General features: G+C 38.6%; 1 long non-coding RNA gene across 3 annotated transcripts; it reads left to right on the top strand.

Moving 5' to 3' along the window:
- Positions 1-573: 573 nt before the first annotated feature.
- Positions 574-18,942, top strand: LOC132603004 (uncharacterized). 3 transcript variants are annotated; one of them, XR_009567941.1, is made up of 3 exons: positions 616-10,290; positions 12,147-14,444; positions 16,947-18,942. It is a non-coding gene; the product is annotated as an uncharacterized LOC132603004 (long non-coding RNA). The 3 variants fall into 3 exon arrangements; XR_009567939.1 differs by having other exon boundaries at positions 617-7,345; positions 16,947-18,941; XR_009567940.1 differs by lacking the exon at positions 16,947-18,942 and having other exon boundaries at positions 574-7,345; positions 12,147-13,578.
- Positions 18,943-20,345: the final 1,403 nt, after the last annotated feature.

Raw genomic sequence — 20,345 nt, forward strand, 5'->3', positions numbered from 1 at the left:
TTAAATAATTAACTTATCTACCTAATGAGTACTTGAAAACACGCATATTTCGAAACACAAAGACTGACGGACTCTGTCGATTAAAATCGAGGAAGTCCATTGGCTAACTAAAATACACTAGACTCATTTTTAGTGAAAATCCGGTATAAAAATAAAACTTCCATTGTAGTGATTTTTTTTTAAAAATAATTACCGCGCATGTTTCCTTGAAAATGACCGACGAAAGTCAATTAGTTTTCGTAAAAAAACAATAATTTTTTAAAAAATAGTGTCCCTTGATTTTATCCATCGATTTCCGTCCATCATTTTTTCACTTGAAGTTTCTGCTATTTCTAATTTACTTACGTTAGTTTTATCCCCAGATATTTGGCCTTTTTTTTTTAGTAATGTGTGTCTCGAAATGTGAGTTCTCGCTAATTTTTTCTTTTTTTTCGTAGTTTTCGTTAAATCCAATAAACATAGTTCGATAAATATTTTATCGGAGATTAAACTATTAAGTTCGTACTTAAGGAATTATTTTTAACCGACCCTCATAGTTACCAAAACCGTTGAGTGCATAGTTAATTGACTATTTTGAACTATGCTCATAGTTAAGGACCATTTATGTTATTTTCTCCAGTATTTCTCAACGTTTGCAAGGGCAGTAATTTAATGTGAAACGAAGATACCACTATTGTAGCGTTTATAAAATAGCCAGCTAAAAAGTGTATTGTGCAACTCTAGACGGACAAAATGAGGCAATGGAGAGGCATTGGGGAGTCTTTTAATGGTGGTTGCCCCCTCTCTTTTCGCCGTTGATTTCCTTTTCCAAACAATTAAACCACCATTGTTGACAAAATGCATATATTGCCCCCCTTAAACTTGGGAAAATAGTTACTTTTTTTAAGCTAATCCAAACAGGCTCTTATTATAATCACCGGATATATGAGGCTATGATGATGATAAATGTTGTTCGTCTAGATTCGGGTCGGGTAATCGGAGCAGCCCGTATCTTGGCGGGGCGACCCGGTAAGGGGTCTGCAGCCATGGCGGTTGCTTTGTCTCCTTTTTGCCCTTCATATTATTACAAATCTGAGCCTCAAATTGTAAGTAATTACTGGCTAATTGGCAAGTCCATTTGTTAAATTAGCTCACAAATGGAGAGAGTATGGGATTTCCTTGGCAAAATTATAAATTTACGCTCTATGTCTATGGGGAGAAAATATTTACGCTCCGTAGCCCATATTGTATATTGGGCTATGTTACGTAATATTTTATGTCGGGCTGTATATTTTTTGAAAATTGTCCTTAGGGAAAATTACGCTCTATGTCTACTGGAGAGAATATTTACCTGATTTAGCCCAGATTTTCCTTAAACACCTGTTGTACATTATTATACACTTTTATACAAGGTGACACATTGTTTACATGTTTGTATAATGTTGTATACCGTGTGTATAAATAAACACTGTTGAAAAAAAAGAAGTTGATTATGTGAATGTAAACTGAAACTATGACTATGTAGGTGTAATATATTAAGTTGGGTTGGATAATTTTTTGAAAATCCCTTTCTTTTAAGGGTGGTTTCCCTTCTCTCTGCTTTGCCGTTGATTCTCATTTTTTTTTTTTTAACAAACCAACACCCCCTTTTTTTTTTTTTAAAAAAAAAAAGAGAGAGAGAGACAGAGATATATTGTTCATCAATTTCTGTTTGGACTTTGGATGGTCGTTACCCATGGTTTCATAATGTACAATAGCGTATTGTATAGTATTGCTTGTATTGTATTTTACTGTATTAATGGATACAATGTTTGGATAGACTGTGTCGTCTGTTGTGGTTTAATAACATTTTTTATGTTCAAAATGCAACACACACAACTATACTACAACAACTACCTACTTGACTTTGAAAATTATTAAAGAGGCAGTGATGATGATTTTTTTTTTTTCTATTTCTGGGCTAACTAATTCGGGCATGGAGATTACCCAACCCGTATCTTGGCATGGCAACCCGGTATGGTGTGTGATTGCGACGCATATCTCTCACACATGCATTCGGTGTTTTGCAGCCATGGCGTGGCTGGCTTCTCTTTTGCCTTATCATAACACATATCTGAGCCTCAATTTGCTAAAGAAAATAGGGAAAAGGGTCAAATTTATCACTGATCTGAGCCTCCAATTGTAAGTAAGTACTGGCGAATTGGAAATTCCCTTTGTTAGGTTAGCCCAGAAATGGCGAGAATGAGGCAGCAGAGAGAGTAAGGGATTTCTTTCAATGGCGGTTGCCCTTCTCTCTGCTTTGCCTATGATTGTCCATATTTTTTTTTTTTTTTGTTTTTACAAACTAACAGCCCTTAAAAAAAGAAAGAGAAAGAGAGATAAATAGTACTCCCTCCAGTTCATAAAAAGTGTCTACTTACTCCTTTGGGCGTTGAAAATTATAAAGAGGCAGTGATGATGATTTTTTTCCTATTTCTGGGCTAACTAATTCAGGCATGGAGATGACCCAACCCGTATCTTGGCATGGCAACCCGGTATGGCCTGCGATTGAGACGTATATCTCACACATGCAATCGGTGTTCTGCAGCCATGGCGATGTTGGCTTCGCTTTTGCCTTATCATAACACATATCTGAGCCTCAATATTATGCTAAAGAAAATAGGGAAAAGGGTCAAATTTATCACATGTCTGAGCCTCAAATTGTAAGTAATTACTGGCGAATTAGCAATTCGCTTTGTTAGATTAGCCCAGAAATGGCGAGAATGAGGCAGTAAAGAGTATGGGATTTCTTTTAAGGGTGGTTGCCCTTCTTAATGCTTTGCCAATGATTCTCCATTTATTTTAACGAACCAACAGCCCTTAAAAAAAGAAAGAGAAAAAGAGAGATATATAGTACTTCAGTTTCTGGGTTTCGTTGCCTTTTTTTTTTTTCTTCACCCTTAGGGGCCGTTTGGTAGGGTGTTCAACAATACTACTGAATAGGTAGTATTAGTAAGGGTTAATAGGACTTTTTTTTTTTAGAAGAAAAAAAAAGAAGAAAAAAAAAGAAGGGTTAATAGCACTTTTGGTCCCTCAGTTATTGATAAGATTATGATTTTAGTCCTTGCGATATTGGACTAAGCACATTAAACTTTCAATTAATCTAAGGGTACGTCCCTCATATTTTTTCAAATTTTGCTTTTATGCTAGCTACCATTTTCCTATTTTCCTAGAATTATGAATATGTGCTGGAGGATATTAGTTTTCTCAGTTCTAAACCAAACAAATGGACTCCAATTTTCTGTCTTAAATTCTTGCCAACCCTACTTTGCTGCTAACTTCTTCGTTTCCATCTCATTTGCCTGTGAAATCCTCACTTCTTTGTGATTATACAAAACTAATATTAGCTCTTTTATGCTTCGCATGTGATAATAGCTGGATGTTTTGTGATGGTATACTAGTTAGTGTTACATAATGTTATCGACTTCCCGAGCATTTTAACTGACTAATTACCAAAAAAGATAAGACTTGCTTGAGTCGTGTAATGGGAGGTCACTGTTGACTGAAGGGGTCTGTATAATAGCTTAAAAAGGAGAGAATGAGGTAACAGGCAGAAGGAGAGAATTAGGTAAATATCTGTCTGTTAAAACAAAAATATATAATTTGAAATAATAACAAATAATCGAATTATATATAAAAAGGTATAAGATACGAAATAACCTTATGAAAAAGGGTATGATAAGAAAAAAATAATTCTAGAAAACGTAATGAACTAACTTAGTTATCTTAATTGACATCTGAGGTGTTTTGCCTTTATATCTCACCCTTTCATCTTGTTTGATCCTCTTTCTTGTTTTTGTTTCTTGTGTTGATGTATGCTCTGGCCTTATTTCTACATTATAAACAGAAACTGGAATCCTAAACTCAAGAACAAGAATGAGGCTGCATAGGGATGGCAAGTTTTCTCCGTCATTTAGGTTCCGGACTCGACAAGTAACCTGCGAAAGAGAGCATTCTGCAACTCTGGACAGAAATAATGAGGCAACTTAGAGGCATTGGGGAGTCTGTAATGGTGGTTGCCCCCTCTCTGTTCCTTTTGCCGATGATTTTCTTTCCCATTTTCACACCAAAAAAAAAACAAAACAATAAACCACCATTGTTGAAAATGTCAAATACATATATTGCCCCTTAAACTACTTCTGTTTCTTCACTTATTGTTGACCTCTCCATCTTCACTATGGCTAGCTTTTAATCACGGATATGAGGTTGTGATGATAAATGGTGTTGTCTAGAGTTCGGTCGGGCATCGGAGCTGCCTGTATCTTGGCGGGGTGACCTGGTAAGGCATCTCCGCTTTTTGCAACCGAGGTCCGCAGCCGTGGCGGTTGCTTTGTCTCCTTTGCCTGATTTTATCACAGATATAAGCCTCAAATTGTTAGTGGAAAAGGGAAAGTGTTCCATTATGATGCATTCTACTACAAAAAGGGGCTATGATGATGCTTATAAATCTTTCTGTTTCTGGGATGATCATTACATTGAGATGCCCTGACCCGTATCTTGGCATGGCACAATCTGTTATGGCCTGTGATTGGAAACTCCTCTCTCATGCAACCGGTGTTTTGCAGCCATAGCGTATCTGGTTTCTCTTTTGCCTTATGGCCCTTATTATACGCATCTGAGCCTCAATTTGCTGAAGAGCATCAGTTGGCGTTTGGACAATAGTTGAATTGAAGCTGAGAAATTCTTTTAAATGCAAACTTGTGAAGCAGCAGAGAATATGGGATCTGCGAATTCCATTTATTAGGTTGGCCCAGAATGGCGAGAATGAGGTAGCAGAGAATATGGGATTTCTTTCAAGGGTGGTTGTCCCGTTCTCTGCTTTTCCTATGATTCTCCATTTTTTTTACAAACCAACAGCCCTTAAAAAAGAAAGAGACAGACAGAAGATATTTCAGTTTCTGGGGTTTTTTGCGCCCTGCAAGACGCTAACCAGCTAACAAACGACCCCTAAATGTATACTCAAAACCCCCGTACACACAACTGTACTACAAGAACTACGTGACCTTCAGATCTTCAACTCCGTGTCCTCGTTAGGACTTTGAGAATTATTAAAAAGGCAGTGATGATTTTTTTTTTGCTATTTCTGGGCAAACTAATTCGGGCAGGGAGATGACCCGACCCGTATCTTGGCATGGCAACCCGGTATGGCGTGTGATTGAGATGTATATCTCTCACATATGCAATTGGTGTTTTTGCAGCCATGGCGTGGTTGGCTTCTCTTTTGCCTTAATCATAACACAAATCTGAGCCTCAGTTTGCTAAAGAAAATAGAATTGTTGGCCATAGAGAGGTGCCACCTCATCTCTTTTGTGCCTGGCTTTAATTATATATAGATCACCTGCGAAGACAGCAGTATAGTGCAACTCTAGATGGAAAGAATGAGGCAATGGAGAGGCATCGGGGAGTCTGTAATGGTGGTTGCCCCCTCTTTGTTCGCCGATGATTTCCTTTTCCATTTTCATAATAATAAACCACCATTGTTGAAAATGGTCAAATACATAGATGGCCCCTTTAACTACTTCTGCTTCTTCACTTCCTCACTTTACCTACCTTTTAATCACGGATATGAGGCTATGATGAGAAATAGTGTTGTCTAGAGTTGGGTCGGGCATTAGAGCTGACCGTATCTTGGCGGGGCGACCTGGTAAGGCATCTCCATTATTTTTCAACTGAGGTTCGCAGCCATGGCGGTAGCTTTGTCTCCTTCTGCCTGATTTTATCACAGATCTGAGCCTCAAATTGTAAGTAATTACTGGCAAATTGGAAATTCCGTTTGTTAGGTTAGCCCAGAAATGGCGAGAATGAGGCAGCAGAGAGAGTAAGGGATTTCTTTCAAGGGTGGTTGCCCTTCTCTCTGCTTTGCCTATGATTGCCCCCCCCCCCCCCCCCCCCCCCCCCTTTTTTTTTTTTTACAATCCAACAGCCCTCAAAAAAGAAAGAAAAAGAGAAATATATAGTACTCCCTCCGGTTCATAAAAAGTGTGCACTTACTCCGTTGTGGCTTTGAAAATTATTAAAGAGGCAGTGATGATGATTTTTTTCTATTTCTGGGCTAACGAATTAGGGCATGGAGATGACTCGACCCGTGTCTTGGTGTGGCAACCCTGAATGGCCACCCTGTACGGCCTGTGATTGTGATGCATATCTCTCACGGTGTTTTGCAGCCATAGCGTGGTTGGCTTCTCTTTTGCCTTATAATGACACAGGTCTGAGCCTCAAGTTGCTTAAGAAAATAGGCAAAAGGGTCAAATTTAGCCCTCTACAGTGCAAAAAGGGACAATATCTTTTCCCGAATTCATGTGGGGGATATTGAACCCACACTCTTTTGACTACCAGTTATAATGCTTTTCACTCGTAATGCTTATCACAGATCTGAGCCTCAACTTGTAAGTAATTACTGGCGAATTGGCAATTCCCTTTATCAGAGTAGCCCAGAAATAGCGAGAATGAGGCAACAGAGAGTGTGGGATTTCTTTTAAGGGTGGTTGCCCTTCTCTCGTCTTTGCCTATGATTTTTCAACTTTTAAATAACCAACAACCCTTAAAAAAGAAAGAGACAGCGAGATATATAGTACTTCCATTTCTGAGTTTTTTGCAATCTCTGGGTTTTTTGCATTTTTGCACCCTTAACGTATGCTCAAAACACAATACAAACAACTTACTACAACAACTACGCTACCTTCGGATCTTAAAGAGGCAGTGATGATGATTTGTTTTCTATTTCTGGGCTAACTAATTCGGGCATGGAGATGACCGGACCCGTATCTTGGCGTGGCTACCCGGTATGGCCTGTGATTTAGATGCTTCTCTCACACATGCAATCGGTGTTTTGCAGCCATGCCGTGGTGGCTTCTCTTTTGCCTTAATACATCTGAGCCTCAATTTGCTTAAGAAAATAGGAAAAAGGGTCAGATTATATGCAAAAAGGGGCAATATTTTTTCCATGATTCATGTGGGAAATATCGAACCCAAGCCCTTTTGATTACCAGTTATAATTATCGCCTTTTTTTGATAAGTAACAGCTCAAGAACGAGGGATTAGAGTGAAATGTGGGATTTCTACTGATCTAATGGTTCCTTGTTCATTTCTGCTGGGTTCTTGTTCTTTGTCGCCTTGGCTTCGAGATTCTTCCTTAGAAGCTATTGGGGAATGCGGCTGATGCTAAAGAAATGTGATGATCAGGTGAAAGGGGTAGTAATGATACTTCCTAGTTCTCTCCAGTGTTTTAAAAGGCGTTTTTGAGGCGAACCCTGGGGCGGGGCATAGTAAAAATGCACCGGGGCGATCTGTGGGGAGAATGTATCGTGAGGCGTAAGCCCCTTCTCTGGTAAACCCCTGATTTTTTCTTATTTACGTTATGTGTTTATGCTAGCTACCGTGTTCGTATTTTCCTAGAATTATGAATATGTACTGAAGGATATTATGTTTCTCAGTTTGAAAACCAAACAAATGGACTCTAATTTTCTGTCTTAAATTCTTGCCAACCCTACAAGCTAATATAAGTTCCTTTTAAGCTTCCCATGTGATAATAGCTGGACCAACTATACTACAACAACTACGCGACCTTCGGATCTAAGAGAGGCAGTGATGATGATTTTTTTCTATATCTGGGCTAACTAATTTGTGCATGGAGATGACCCGACCCGTATCTTGGTGTGGCGACGGTAAATCATCTCCTTTGTTTTGCAGCCGAGGTTTGCAGCCATGGCGGTTGCTTTGTCTCCTTTGCCCTGATGTTATTACAGATCTGAGCCTCAAATTGTAAGCAATTCCTTAGTTTGATTAGCCCAGAAATGGTGAGAATGAGGCAGCAGTGAGAGTATGGGATTTCTTTGAGGGGTGGTTGCCCTTCTCTCTGCTTTGCCTATGATTATCCATTTTTTTTTAACAAACCAACAGCCCTTAAAAAAGAAAGACAGAGAGAGATATATAGTACTCCCTCCGGCTCCTAATAAGTGTCCACTTACTCGGTTGTGGCTTTGAAAATGATTGAAGAGGCAGTGATGATTTCTGGGCTAACTAATTCTGGCATGGAGATTACCCGATCTGTATCTTGGCATGGCAACCCGATATGGCCTGTGATTTTGAAACGCATATCTCAGACATGCAATTGGTGTTTTGCAGCCATGACGTGGTTGGCTTCTTTTTTGCCTTATCATAACACAAATCTGAGCTTCAATATGCTAAAGAAAAAAGGGTCAATATCTTTTCCATGATTAATGTGGGATATATCGAACCCACTCCCCTTTTGATTACCAGTTATAATGCTTTTCACTCGTAATGTGTCCCTTCTCTGTGTGAGTCCGAGTAACTTAGATGCTAAGCTACCATGTTCGTATTTTCCTAGAATTATGAATTATGTGCTGAAGGATATTATGTTTCTTAGTTTGAAAACAAAACTAATGGACTCCAAATTTCTGACTTAATCCTGCCAACCCTACTCTATGGTTCCCTCTAATTTCCTTTTTTCCATAGTTCCGTCAAATCTAGCAGACGAGTTAATATTTGATGGAGACTAATAAAAGAAAATAAATAAATAAAAGAGTTTAACTTTCGGCAAACTTAAAGGACCAAAACTGTTTAGTGCATATATAAGGGAGTATTTTGAACCTACCCTCAAACATAAGGGATCATTTTTGTCTTTTTCTCCTGTATATAGAAACTCATCTTCCAGTACTTTGGCTCTTTACAGAAAAAAAAAAAAGGATACCACCTTATTTTGGTTCTGAACTCGTGTTCTGCAACTCTAGATGGAAAGAAATGAGGCAACAGAGAGGCGTTGGAGAGTCTGTAATGGTGGTTGCCCCTCTCAGTTCTTTTGCCGATGATTTCCTTTTCCATTTTCACAAAAAAAAAAAAAAAAAAAAAGAAAAAGAAAAAAAGAAAAGGTTACAATAAACCACCATTGTTGAAAATAGTCAAATGCATACATAGATTGCCCCTTAAACTTGCTTCTACTTCTTCACTTCTTGTTGACCTCTTCCTCTTCATTATGTCTAGCTTTTTAATCATGCATATAAGGCTGTGATGACAAATGGTGTCTAGACTTCGGTCGGGCACTGGAGCTGCCCGTATCTTGGTGGGGCTACTCAGAAGGCATCTCCGTATTTTGCAACCGAGGTCTGCAGCCATGGAGATTGCTTTATCTCCTTTGCCTGATTTTATCACAGATACGAGCCTCAAATTGTTAGTGGAAATGGGAAAGTGTTCCATTATGATGCATGAGGCTGTGATGATGCTTATAAATCTTTCTGTTTCTAGGATGATCATTCAATATTGAGATGCCCTGTGACCCGTATCTTGGCTTGGCACAACCCGGTATGGCCTGTTGACTGGAAACTCCCCTCTCTAGTGCAACCGGTGTTTTGCAGCCACGGTGTAGCTGGTTTCTCTTTTGCCTTATCATTATAAGCATCCGAGCCTCAATTTGCTGAAGAACATAAGTAGGCGTTTGGACAATATTTAAGTTGAAGCTGAGAAATTCTCTTAATTACAAACTTGTGAGGTCTCTTCAGTTAAAAGCTGTCATCTACGAATTCCATTTATTAGTTTGGCCCAGAAATGGCGAGAATGAGGCAGCAGAGAGAATATGGGATTTCTTTGAAGGGTGGTTGCCCCTCTCTCTGCTTTGCCTATGATTTTCCATTCTTTAACAAACCAACAGCCCTTAAAAAAAGAAAGGGACAGACTGGACATATTTCTGTTTCTGTTTTTTTTTTTTTTTTTTCACCTGCATAACTCTAACCAGCTACCAAACGACCCCTTAATGTATACTCAAAACCCCAGTACACACAACTATACTAAAAGTCTAAAACTACGCGACCTTCAGATCTTCAAATCTGTCTCTGTCATGGCTTTGAAAATTATTAAAGAGGCAGTGATGATGATCTTTCTCTATTTCTGGGCTAACTAATTCAGGCATGGAGACTACCCGACCCGTATCTTGTCGCGGCAACCGGTATGGCCTGTGGTTGAAACACATATCTTACACATGCAATCCTGTGTTGCAGCCATGGCGTGTTTGGCTTCTGTTTTGCCTTATCATAACACAATCTGAGCCTCAATTTGCTAAACAAAATTGGGAAAAAGGTCAAATTTTTCCTTCTACTTTGGAAAAAAGGGCAATATTTTTTCCATAATTCATGTTGGAGATATCGAGCCTGCGCCCTTTTTGACTACCAGTTATAATACTTTTCACTCATAATGTATCACCATTTTTTGATAAGAACAGCTCAAGAATGGGGGATTTGAGTGAAATGTGGGATTTCTAAGGTGTGGTTGCCTCCCTTCTCTGCTAAGGCCCTGATTTTTTTTTTTTTTTTAAATTTTGATTTTATGTTAGCTACCATGTTTGTATTTTCCTAGAATTATGAATATGTGTTGAAGGATATTGTGTTTCTCAGTTTGAATACCAAACAAATGGACTCCAATAATTGCTTTTTAAGTTTTGCTTTTATGCTAGTTGGATGTTTTGTGATGGTATACTAGTTGGCGTTAAACAATGTTATCAACTTTCTGAGAATTTGAACTAATTATTACCAAAAGAGGAATAACTTGCTTAAGTCTTGTAATGGGAGGCCACTGTTGACTGAAGGCTGTTGTATTGCTTTAAAAAGGAGGGAATGAGGTAACAGGCAGAAGGGCATTTCTATCAGAGGTTGTTGCCTATACCGATTACTCTCCATTTTCCAAAAGGCATTAGCCTTTATAGAGAGAGAGTAAATAAAATCAGTTCCTGGGGTTTCCGTCTGTGACTTTCATTATGTCTGCTGATCTAATGGTTCCTGTTCATTTCTGCTGGGTTCTTGTTCTTTAATATCTTTTTAGTGTCTAGTGCAACTATTTGTGTTGCATATATTAGGATCTGATCGAACTATCTTGGTGTTATGGTTAAATCTCCCCCCCCCCCCCCCCACACACACACACACACTATTTTCATCAAATTTAACGAACATAAATTGTTATCAAACAAGCAACAGCCTATGAAAAAGCAAAAACTGGGTAAACCAAACAGATCTGTCTTTCATCTGTGTGTGTGTGTGTGTTTTAATTTGTTGATGAATGTGCATAGAGAGGCAGTGATGATTATGTTTCTATACCTGGGCTAACTAATTTGGGCATGGAGATCACCCGACCCGTATCTTGGCGTGGCAACCCTGTATGGCCTGTGATTGAGACACATATCACACACATGCAATTGGTGTTTTGCAGCCATGGTGTGGTTGGCTTCTCTTTTACAACAATAACAACAACATATGGAGTGTGGTTTGCTTCTCTTTTGCCTTAGCATAACACAAATCTGAGCCTCAATTTGCTAAAGAAAATAGGGAAAAGGGTCAAATTTATCTTTTCCATGATTCAGGTGGGAGATATTGAATCCACGCCCTTATTGTTTATTATTCTTGTTATTTTTTTTTGTTTTTAACTTTTGCTTTTATGCTTTAGCTACCATGTATGTATTTTCCTAGAATTATGAATATGTGCTGAAGGATATTATGTTTCTCAGTTATAAAACCAAACAAATGGAATCCAATTTTCTGTCTTAAATTCTTGCCAACCCTACTCTGCTGCTAACTTGTTTAGTTTCCATCTCTTTTGCTGGCGAAATCCTCAGTTCTTTGTGATTATACAAGCTAATATAAGTTCTTTTATGCTTCCCTTGAGATAATAGCTGGATGTTTTGTGATGGTATACTAGTTAATGTTAAACATTGTTATCAACTTTCTGAGAATTTTAACTGATTAATTACCAAAAAATGAAAAACTTGCTTGATTCTTGTAATGGGAGGCCACTGTTAACTGAAGGTGTGTAGTATAGCTTGAAAAAAGGAAGAATGAGGTAACAGGGAGGAGAGAATGAGGTAAATATCTGTCTTTTAAGACAAAAATATATAATGTCAAATAATAAGAAATATATAAAAAAAGTGTATGATAAGAAATAACCTTATTAAAAAAGTTTATGATAAGAAAAAATTAATTCTAGAAAAGGTAATGTACTAACTTAGTTATCTTAAATGACATTTGAGGTTTTGCCTTTTTATCCTCACCCTTTCATCTTGTTTGTTCCTCTTTCTTGTTTTTGTTTCTTTTATTGACGGATGCTCTTGCCTTATTTCTACATCATAACAGAAACTGGAATCCTAAACTCAAGAACAAGAATGAGGCTGCAGCACAGGGATGAAAAGTTTTTAAGGGTGTTGCCTCCATCTGCATGCCTGTGATATGTCTGTGTTCTGCTACTGTCAAAGCAGCAGCCCTTCTTTCATGCTTAGCTGGCGCTCTAATGGTTATTCACAATCTGCTCTAAAGGGGCTATGATCATGCTTATAGATCTTTCTATTTCTGGTATGATCATTGAGCATTGAGATGACCTGACTCGTATCTTGGCATGGCAACCGGTGTTTTGCGGCCATGGCGTGGCTGGCTTCTCTTTTGCCTCATCATTATACGCATCTGAGACTCAATTTGCTGAAGAACATAAATAGGCGTTTGGACATTATTTAAGTTGAAGCTGAGAAATTCTTAAATGCAGACTTGTGAGGTCTCTTCTGTTAAAAGCTCTCATACAAGCAAATTTCCTTTATTAGGTTATCCCAGAAATTGCTAGAATGAGGCTGCAGAGAGTATGGGATTTCTTTCAGGGGTGGTTGCCCCTGTCTGCTTTGCCTATGATTCTCCCGTTCTCAACAAACCAACAGCCCTTGAGAGAAAGAAAGATCAACATAGTACTTCAGTTTCTGGTTTTCTGGATTACAATTCATTAAATTTTCCCAATATACTAGTATACCACAACTACTACGTCGCCTTCATATCTTCAGTCCGTCTCCTCTTGGCCCTTTGCGCGTATCTTCCCGTTTATGCTCATTGTTAGTGGAAACTGAAAAGTGTTCCATTATGATGCATTCTGCTATAGAAAGGGGCTATGATGCTTATATCTTTCTAGTTCTCTGCCGATCGTGGAGCATTGAGATGAACCGACCAGTATATTGGCGTGGCAACTGGTATGGCCTGTGATTGAAAACTCCTCTCCGTCTCATGCAATCGGTGTTTGCAGCCATGGGGAGGCTAGCTTCTCTTTTGCCATATCATTACATGCATCTGAGCCTCAATTTGCTGAAGAACATAAGTAGGCGTTTGGACAATATTTCAGTTACACCAACGACAATACCCAGTGTAATCCCACAAGTGGGGTGTGGAAACGCGGTGAAGGTGGATCGAACACGTGACCTTCAGATCTTCATTGTGACGCTCTCCCAACTGAGCTATCCCTGCTTGTTAACAATATTCAGTTGAAGTTGCAGAATTCTCTTACGTGCAGACTTGTGAGGTCTCTTCGTTTAAAAGCTCTCATCATGCGAATTTGCTATTTAGCAGAAATGGCAAGAATGAGACAGCAGAGAGTATGGGATTTCTTTCAAGGGTGGTTGCCCCTCTCTGCTTTACCTATGATTCTGCCTTTTTTTTTTTTTGTTTTTTTTGAAACTGGTAACTGTTATGATTCTGCCCATTTTAATAAAATAATAGTCCTTAAAACAGAAATAGAAAGAGGTATAACACTTCAGTTTCTGTGTTTCTTTGCATTTTGCACCCCTAATACATAAAACCAGAACACAAAACTATACCACAACAACCAGAGACCTTCAGACCTTCAACCTTCAACCTTCAGATCTTCAATCTATCTCCTTTATGGCTTTGGAACATCTTAAAGAGGCAGTGATGATAACTTTTTCTATATCTGGGCTAACCAATTCGGGCATGGAGACGATCCGATCTGTATCTTGCTGTGGCAACCCAGTATGACTGTGATTGCCAAAAGAAGACTCCTCTCACACACACGCAACCGGTGTTTTGCAGCCATGGCGTGGGTGGCTTCTCTTTTGCCTTATCATAGCACATGTCTGAGCCTCAATTTGCTAAAGAAAGTATTATCTTTTCGAGGCTTGGATATGGAATGTATCAAACCCACACCTTTTTAATACAAGTTATATTGCTTTTCCCTCGTGATGTACCGCCAATCTTTTATCCGTAACAAGATCAAAATGCTTAACATTTATGTAGTGCGTCCAAGTGACCACCTATGCACAACTGGCAACTAACACTAATAATGTTCCCTAGGTCAGGCTATGAAAGATTCAAGAAAAACAAGGACCAAAAAGGCACAAAGATAGGGCGGGAATTCTGGGAGTACACATTGCTGCTTCGACATTCCTATAGGCATTAGATTTTTTTTAACAACAGTAAAGTGGGGTCATACTGATCATCACAGCGAGGTTTCGTCTTCGAACATGGGATATATTTGTTACTCTTTACACCTCGACCACTATATCACCCCCTTGCAACAAATTGCATTAGTTCTTACATCACAACAATAATGAAGCATTAGAGTAACATGTGAGATTTTGTAATGGTGGTTGCCTTCCTTCTCCGGTAAGCGTATGATTTCCTTTTGGTTCTTTCTTTCTTTTTTTTTTTTTTGCTTGTTTTTTTTTTTTTTTTCAGTTACCATATTTGTATTTCCTCGCAATTATGAATATATGCAATATATAAATGTGTTCAGTGTGAAAACTCCAACTTTCTGCCTTAAAATTCTTGCAAACCCTGTTCTGCCACTAAATTGCTTGTCTCCATCTCTTTTGCTGTGAAATCCTCACTTCCCTGTGATTATACAAGCTAATATTACCTCTTCTATGCTTTCCATATGGTAATAGCTGGAAAGTGTGATGGTATGTATACTAGTTTGTGTTAAACAATATTACAATTTTCTGAAAGTAGAAAATGCTTTTGTTACCCCGAAAAAAGTTGCTTTAGTCTCCTTTTCTTATTAAGTAAGTTGATGGTAGTGTTCCTGTCTTTAAACTTGTTTATGTACACATATTTTATGGTCCCTTGTTCTTATCTTCAATGTTCCTGTTCTTTGTTGCCTTGGGTTTGAAATTCTTCGTTAGAAGCTCTTGGGAAAAACGAGGTGGATGTTTCAAAAAACATTTTGTGAACGAAACGTGACAGGGCTCTAATGATATCTAGTTTTTTTAATCTTCTTCATTTTTTTTAAAAATTTTATCAGGGATACTTCAAGTTCTTTCTTTTCCGTGCTAATCAATGCCTGACCCATATCTTGGCTTGGCATCCCGATATGGCCTGATTGAGAATCCTCTCTCGCATGCAACCAATGTTTTGTAACCTGATTTCAATAGCAATTTCTAAATTAGTTGGGACTGGTAGTTGCTCTACTCTGTTCAGGGTGTTTTTCACTCAAATAGTCAATAATTTGTCTTTTAAGACTTAAGTATATAATAAGAAATAATTTGTTTTATCAACAAACTATACAATAAGAGATAATATTATAGAAAAAAGTACTCCATATGATAAGAAATAATCAATTTTTTAAAAGTAAAGTATTAACGTCACCCTTTCATTCGCGCTGATCCTCCTTTTTTGTGTTTGTTTCCTTAAAATAATTCTTTTGACAGGTTTATGGTCTTATTTCTACCGTGAACAAAAGCTGGAATTCTCAACTCTAACAGGGACTAGGGAATTGTGCAATAAGTTGGTGGAAAATTCGCTATATTATCTCCATCTAAGCTATTTCCCTTTGTTAGATCAGCCCAGAAATGGCAATGATGAGGCACCAGAGAATAGGGGATTTCTTTCAAGGGTGGTTGCCCCTCTCTGCTTTGTCTATGATTCTTCTTTTTCAACAAACCACCAGCCCTTAAAAGAGTTAGTAAGAAAGAGAGACCACACTTCAGTTTCTGGTTTCTTTGCATTTTTGCATCCTTAGAGCCTGTTTGGAAAGACACCTGGTAATTGGATTTGAGTATGACTGTGTTTTACGACACAATTTGCACTCAACCTTAAAACACAACTATACTACAACTAGGTGATCTTCAGTTCTTCAGTTTGTCAGACCATTATGACTTTAAGAACTCTTAAAGAGGCAGTGATGATGATGTTTTGTATATCTATGCTAATTAATTAGGGCATGGAGATTATCCAGCCTGTATCTTGGCTGGGCAACTCGGTATGGCTTGTGATTGAGAATCCTCTTTCACATGCAATCGGTGTTTTGCAGCCACGGCATGGTTGTCTTCTCTTTTGCCTTATCATAACAACAGATCTGAGCCTCAATTTGTTAAAGAAAATATTTCCCTTAATCCGGTGTGGGAGATTGAACTCTAGACTGAAAGAATGAGGCATTGGGGAGTCTTAATGGTGGTTGCCCCCTATCTGTTCTTTTGCCGATGATTCCCTTTTCACTTTTCACCGATTCGTAAACCACCATTATCGAAGATGGTCTAATACATATATTGCCCTTCAAACTACTTCTGCTTCTTCACTTCTTTTTGACCTCTTCCTCTTCACTATGGCTAGCTTTTAATCACGGGTATGAGGCTGTGATGATAAATGTGTCTAGAGTTCGGTCGGGCATTGGAGCTCCCTGTATCTTGGCAGGGGGACCTGTAAAAACATCTTCGTTGTTTTGCAACTGAGGTCTGCAGCCATGACGGTTGCTTTGTCTCCTTTGCCTGATTTTATCACAGATCCGAGCCTCAAGAGAAGAATTGGGCAAAAGACCCTTCAAGTCTTGCAAATTTGCTTTTGTTAGATACTTAGATTATCCCAGAAATGGAGAAAATCAGGCAGCAGAGACAGTATGGGATATTCTAAGGGGTGGTTGCCCCTCTCTACTTTGCCTATGATTCTTCATTTTTTTTCAACAAACCAACAACCTTAAAATAGAAAGAGACAGAGAATACATTTCAGTTTTTGGGTATCTTTGTTTTTTTGCACCCTTAATGTATGCTCTTTATCCAGTACAGACAACTATACTACAACAACTACGCGACCTTCTGATCTTCAACTCTGGGTTTCCTTCGTGGCTTTGAAAATTATTAAAGAGGCAGTGATGATGATTTTTCTCTATTCTAGGCTAACTAATTCGGGCACACGGAGATTACCGGACCGTATCTTGGCATGGCAACCCGGTATGGCCCATGACTTAGAAGCCTCTCTCACACATGCAATCGGAGTTTGCAGCCATGGCAATGTTGGCTTCTCTTTTGCCTTATCATAACACAAATCTAAGCCTCAATTTGGTAAAGAAAATCCCTAAAAGGGTCATATTTATCTTCTACAATGCAAAAAAGGGCAATATCTTTTCCATGATTCATGTGGAAGATATCGAACCCACACCCTTTTGTTTACCAGTTGTAATGCTTTTCACTCGTAATGTATCGCTATTTTTTGATAAGTAATAGCTCAAGAATGAGGCCTTGGAGTGAAATGTGGGATTCCTAAAGGGTGGTTTCCTCCCTTCTCTGGTAAGCCCCTCATTTTTTCGAGTTTTTTGCTTTTTGTGCTAGCTACTCACACGGTATTTTCACTATAGCTTTTACTCCTGTATTTGTCAAATCAGTTTTTTTAAAATGCTTTTCTTGAACGGGGGTCTATTGAAAACAACCTCTCTACATCAGATGATGAAGAAAATGTCCCTGATAGTGATTATGAACCAGATAACTCTTAGCAGGAAGAGGAAGAGGATATTTAAAGCGATACTCTGGAAGATGATGAATATGAGAGCATGGAAGAAGATCCACTCAGTGATGATGCTGCGGACAAATTGGTAGAAGCCTTTAATGGACCTCAGATCATGGATCCAAACATATCTCAGGCCTTTGGAGAAATAACTGATAGAACAAGTCTCTCCCTAAGAGGATCCTTTTCAACTAGAGGAAGAGGAAGCTATAGGGGCAGAGGAGGAAGAACAATACCACTGCTAATTGTCAGCAGTAAAAAAAAACAATTCAAGTTTGAGTTCCATGATTAAGTATTTGTGCTAGAATATTAGGGGCATAAAAAGCTCCTTAGAAAGACCGAAAAAACTCGGTAAAACATCACAATATCAAAATTCTCTTTATTCAAGAACCTATGTGCAAAAGGAGCAAGCTGGATAAATTTAGGAGATGGTTGGGATTTCACTATGCTTATTCCAATAACAATAACAAAATTTTGGATTTTGCCTGATGAAGAATCTGAATGTTCAGTATTTATGGATGGAGAACAACAATTGTCTTGTTCCATAAAAAGTGATAATGAAAACATTATCATGACATCTGTCTATGCTAAATGCAAGATAAATTTGAGGGAGCCTTTATGGGATGAGTTGAGACAGCTCTCATCAATGCATACTAAACCTTGGACTGTGGTAGGTGATTTCAACTGTATTACTGATCCCAGTGAAAAAAGAGGTGGTTAATCCACATAGAATGGAGAAAAGTTTCCCTTTGATTGAGTGTGTTAATGACTGTGAGTTGAATGACCCGGGATTCACTAGTTCTATATATACATGGTGTAATCATAGAGCACCAACATACAGAATATGGAAGAGGCTTGATAGGGCTATGGGTAATCAAACTGGTTGACAAGCTTTCCAGACAATATAGTCACACATTTAGTCAGAACAGGTTCTGACCATGCAACACTCCTTATTGAAGCAAAAGGAACTAACACTCATCCTCCAAAATACTTCAAGTTTTTAAATCTCTGGGTTGACCAACCTGATTTTAAAGACATTGTCTAACAAGCTTGGGATGAGCAGGTGGAAGGATCTCCTATGTGGAAATTTCACTTGAAGTTGAAAGTTACTTGTAAAAGACTATCTTGGTGGTCTAAGAATACTTTGGGGTATATATTTGAAGCTACAAGAGATAAAGAAAGACAAGTTTCTGAATTAGAAACGATATGTCTTCAAGATAACACTATGGAGAATATGACCAAATACAATGAGGCTAATGCCAAGCTCATCAGACATTAGGCATCAAGTGGCATGCTGAGGGTGATTTGAATACCAAATTCTTTCATTCGGTAATTGCATCCAGAAGATAGAGACTGAAGCTGAATAAAATTAAGAACAACCCGAGGTACTTCTATTGAGGATCAACAGGAGATTGGACAAGAACCTGTCAAGTTCACTGATGACAATGTGAGTAGAGATCTCGACATGGTTCAAATCTTGCCATCCTAGGTCACCAATGAAGACAATGAAAGATTGTGTCCCCCCTCCCCCCACCCCCCACCCCCCACCATTGCAAGAGCTTAAAGATATCGTATTTGGAATGAGCACTGATAGTGCTCCTGGTCCAGATGGAGTGTCAGGACTTTTCTACCATCACTGCTTGGATATTGTAGCTAATGACCTATATAGCATGGTCTTGGATTTATTTGATGGGAACTCCTAGGTCCATTTCACATTCTTGTCGCATTCTTATTTCGAAAGCTAAGTCTCCTCAAGACTTTTTAGAGATGAGACCCATCAGTTTAAGTAATTTCTCATGCAAGCTCATTTCCAAAATTTTGAACAATAGACTATCTTGTATCTTGAACAAACTCATCTCCCGTAATCAAACAGGCTTCATGAAAGGTAGATCTATTACTGAGAATATCACCTTGGCTCAGGAAATGATCCACAACATGAACAAACAGGACCCTGATTCCAATGTGGCTATGAAACTAGATACGACTAAAGCTTATGACAGAGTTTCTTGGAATTTCTTGTGTGAAGTTCTTAGGAAGCTGGGGTTTTCTGATAAATGGATTAGTATGATATGGAGGGTGATTGCTAACAACTAGTACTGCATAAATATAAATGGAACCAAACATGGCTTTTTCAAATCAACTAGAGTATTGAAGCAAGGAGATCCTATTTCTCCCTCTCTGTTCATTCTTTGTGCTGAAGTACTTTCCAGAACATTAGACAAGCAGGTTGACAACAATTTCATTCCTTTCTCCTGTGAAGCAAAGGTTCCAATTATCACTAATCTAAGTTATGCTGATGATACAATCCTATTCTCCTTGAACCGAACTCCATGAATGTGATGATGAGCATTCTGGAGAAGTATGAGAACTCTTCTGGTCAACTCATTAACAAAAGGAAGTCTGATTTTTTGGTACATCCTAAAGCCTCTGAGACATTTGCTCAGAGAGTGAAACATAGCACTGGATTTGAGCAACATGTTTTCCCATTCAAGTATTTGGGTTGCCCTATCTATATTGGAAGGAAGGGGATTTCTTTCTTTAGTGAATTAGATGCTAGGCTAGCCAACAAAGTCAGTGGTTGGAACAAGAAGTCACTCTCCTTTGGTGGCAAGGCTGTTCTGATCAAGGCTATCCTAGCTTGCCTTCCACTTCATATCATATCTTTTATACAACTCCCTAAGACAACTATCAAACACATGGAGTTGATCATGGCCAATTTCTTGTGGGGACAGAATGATGGGAAGAACAAACATCATTGGATTGCTTGGCAAAAGCTGTGTTAGCCTACTGAAG

The sequence above is a fragment of the Lycium barbarum genome, chromosome 7 (assembly GCF_019175385.1).
Source record: "Lycium barbarum isolate Lr01 chromosome 7, ASM1917538v2, whole genome shotgun sequence".
NCBI lineage: Eukaryota > Viridiplantae > Streptophyta > Magnoliopsida > Solanales > Solanaceae > Lycium > Lycium barbarum.